Source organism: Bison bison, unplaced genomic scaffold (assembly GCF_000754665.1).
Source record: "Bison bison bison isolate TAMUID 2011002044 unplaced genomic scaffold, Bison_UMD1.0 scf7180017864196, whole genome shotgun sequence".
NCBI classification, from domain to species: domain Eukaryota; kingdom Metazoa; phylum Chordata; class Mammalia; order Artiodactyla; family Bovidae; genus Bison; species Bison bison.
Window position 1 is genome coordinate 2582558 of NW_011494768.1, and position 3533 is coordinate 2586090.

Sequence of the window (3533 nt, forward strand, 5' to 3'; positions counted from 1 at the left end):
AGGTCAGTTTTCATTCCAATCCCAAAGAAAGGCAATGCCAAAGAATACTCAAATTAAGCACACAATTGCACTCATCTCACATGCTAGTAAAGTAATGCTCAAAATTCTCCAAGCCAGGCTTCAGCAATATGTGAACCATGAACTTCCAGATGTTCAAGCTGGTTTTAGAAAAGGCAGAGGAACCAGAGATCAAATTGCCAACATCCACTGGATCATCAAAAAATCAAGAGAGTTCCAGAAAACATCTATTTCTGCTTTATTGACTATGCCAAAGCCTTTGACTGTGTGGATCACAATAAACTGTGGAAAATTCTTCAAGACATGGGAATACCAGACCACCTGACCTGCCTCTTGAGAAACCTATATGCAGGTCAGGAAGCAACAGTTAGAATTGGACATGGGACAATAGACTGCTTCCAAATAGGAAAAGGAGTACATCAAGGCTGTATATTGTCACCCTGCTTATTTAACTTCTATGCAGAGTACATCATGAGAAACGCTGGGCTGGAAGAAACACAAGCTGGAATCAAGATTGTTGGGAGAAATCAATAACCTCAGATATGCAGATGATACCACCCTTATGGCAGAAAGTGAAGAGGAACTAAAAAGCCTCTTGATGAAAGTGAAAGAGGAGAGTGAAAACGTTGGCTTAAAGCTCAACATTCAAAAAACTAAGATCATGGCATCTTGTCCCATCACTTCATGGTAAATAGATGGGGAAACAGTGGAAACAGTGACTGACTTTATTTTTCTGGGCTCCAAAATCACTGCAGATGGTGACTGCAGCCATGAAATTAAAAGACGCTTACTCCTTGGAAGGAAATTTATGACCAACCTAGATAGCATATTCAAAAGCAGAGACATTACTTTGTCAACAAAGGTCCATCTAGTCAAGGCTGTGGTTTTTCCAGTGGTCATGTATGGATGTGAGAGTTGGACTGTGAAGAAAGCTGAGTGCCAAAGAATTGATGCTTTTGAACTGTGGTGTTGGAGAAGACTCTTGAGAGTCCTTTGGACTGCAAGGAGATCCAACCAGTCCATTCTAAAAGGAGACCAGTCCTGGGTGTTCTTTGGAAGGAATGATGCTGAAGCTGAAACTGCAATACTTTGGCCACCTCATGCGAAAAGTTGACTCATTGGAAAAGACTCTGATGCTGGGAGGGATTGGGGGCAGGAGGAGAAGGGGATGACAGAGGATGAGATGGCTGGATGGCATTACTGAGTCGATGGACGTGAGTTTGAGTGAACTCTGGGAGTTGGTGATGGACAGGGTGGCCTGGTATGCTGCAGTTTATGGGGTTGCAAAGAGTCGGACTTGACTGAGCAACTGAACTGACTGACTCGCTGAATATACAGCACGAATTTTCTAAATTTCAATAACAGTTACTCCAAGAGCAAACTGGACATTTTTGGTTTATTTCATACCATGTGTCATTTATTTGAGAAAGAAGTTTGAGTCGTCACATATTTTCAGGTAACAAGCTGAATGTAATTTTTTTTTTCCAAGTATCATTTATGGATCTTACTATTACTTATTACTTTCCTAAGTACTTCATGTAGCTTAGTTTAGTCCACAGAACAACTCTATGAGAGATTTTATTGTTATCCTCATTTTACAGCTGTGGAAACTGAGTCACAGAAAGATAGTAAATCTTTCAAGGTGACTCAGTTGGTAGGTGATAGGGTTGAGATACCAACCCAGATTCTCTTGGTTCTAGAATCCTTGTTCTTAAGCACTGCACTACCACTATCTATTCTGCAATAAACACTGTTTCTTTTTCTTCTTATTTAAACCATTTAATATAGGGCCCTACATTTCCTTTTAAGTCCAAAATTCTGTCTTTATAGATAACTTTCACAATAGACCTTTTAAATACTATTTTATTTTTGTTTGTAGAGAAGAATATTAGCAGAAAAATATGTTGGAGAACACAAAAGTTAATAAAATGGATTTGGAATTACTGGAAGTTGAGAAGTCTTTCCTGTACATTTAACACATACTTTCATCTAGGAATTCCAGGGGAATCAGTTCTGCTGTCTCACTCCCATACTAGCCCCAGACTGTCTTCCCGACTTCCATTCTTGATTGCTGGCAGTACATGTCTTTATGGCTCCCCTCTCTGGAGGTACCCCTTCCATCACTCTCCCCATTCCACCTCTGCAGTTAGGCTAAAGAGAAAGTCCCTCTGGTTCAGTGGTTCTCAAATTTTAGGTGCATCTGAATCACTTGGATGGCTTGTTAAAACAGATCTTTGGGTCCTAAACTATTGCCCCAATCTTGGCTCTCTGTGCATCAACGCCAAACAGAAATATAGAAATAGAATTATAGAGGGGAAGGAAAGAGTGGTTTTATTACATCGTCAGGCAAAGGGGAAACCCAGTAGGTCTCAAGAACTGTGTCCACCTCACTGGTGAGCAGGGAGAGGTCATAAAGTCAGGAAAGAGTATGTGATAAGGATTAAGATAATAGAGTCTTCTTTTCTTCTTCTGCAGTTTCAAAAGGGTGGGGTTGCTGACAAGATTAGGGTGTGTGCAGGGTCCTAGGTGGTCCTCTCCTAATCTTGAAGACCCCCTCTGGTCTCTTTAACCTTGCCTCAGGTGGTTTCCTTGGTGTTTCTCCTTTGATCAGCAACTATCCTGCCCTTTTGAACTCGGAGAAGGTCATGGAGGCGAGTCTTAGGTACAGAATGGGGGACAAAAAGTCCTCCATGCCCAGGAGCCCCGCAGGGCCCTGTTACGCCTGTAGAAAACCCAAAGTTTCTGACTGAGGAAGTCTGAGGTGTGGCTCAAGAATCCATATTTTTGGTAAGATTCCATGTGATGCTGAAGCTGCTCATGTGAGGGCCACACTTTGAAAACTATTAAGTACAGAATAGGTTTAATGGTGGTTACATGGTAGATGATTCATGTTAATAGTTACAAGAAACATGAAAGAGATTACATGTTACTATCAATAGGTCTTGGTTTTAGATGCTAGATGGTAAAAGAAAGGCCACTCCCACTTTCATCCTCCCCAGAGCAAGGCTAGCCACTGTCTCCCACGTGTAATTCAGGCAGAACTCTAGATATCCCTACGGTGTAGTGGGGAGGGGAGGGCTGCAAGGATTGGATGAAATTAAGCTTGTCAGTGACACCTCAGTAAGTGGCTACTGGTTTAATTTGACATCACGTTGCTAGGATACCGACCACTCTGATCAGAAGATCACAGCCTTCCGGCCCATTAAGGGGCTGGGAGAGACAGGCGAGGGCGCTTGCGCAGCTCAAAAGGCGGCTCCAGGTGGGGTCTTCCCGGCACCTCTGCGGCCAGGTGAGCCGCGCCAGAATAGGGGGCGGGGCAGAGCCGCCTGTGGGCGGCTGCTTCCGGACACGTGGCTGCGCTCGGACCCAATGGGGGAGCTTGACGTCACCCCCGCTTCCTCACCCTGGCAACGGGCGGGTGGCTACTTCCGGTGCTCTGAGGGCTCTGGGCTGATGCGGGTGAGTGTCCCTCCTCACGCTGTCCGCGCGGCTGCGGCCGCCGCGCGCTCTCTCTT

General features: G+C 44.4%; 1 protein-coding gene across 2 annotated transcripts in view; it reads left to right on the top strand.

Moving 5' to 3' along the window:
* Nucleotides 1-3431: 3431 nt before the first annotated feature.
* The window catches only part of TASP1 (taspase, threonine aspartase, 1), a 265061-nt gene continuing 264959 nt past the window's right edge, over nucleotides 3432-3533 (top strand). For both annotated transcript variants that reach the window (XM_010844151.1, XM_010844152.1), the window contains exon 1: nucleotides 3432-3477. The gene's annotated coding sequence lies outside the window, so the exon portion shown is untranslated. The remainder of the gene's footprint in view (nucleotides 3478-3533) is intronic.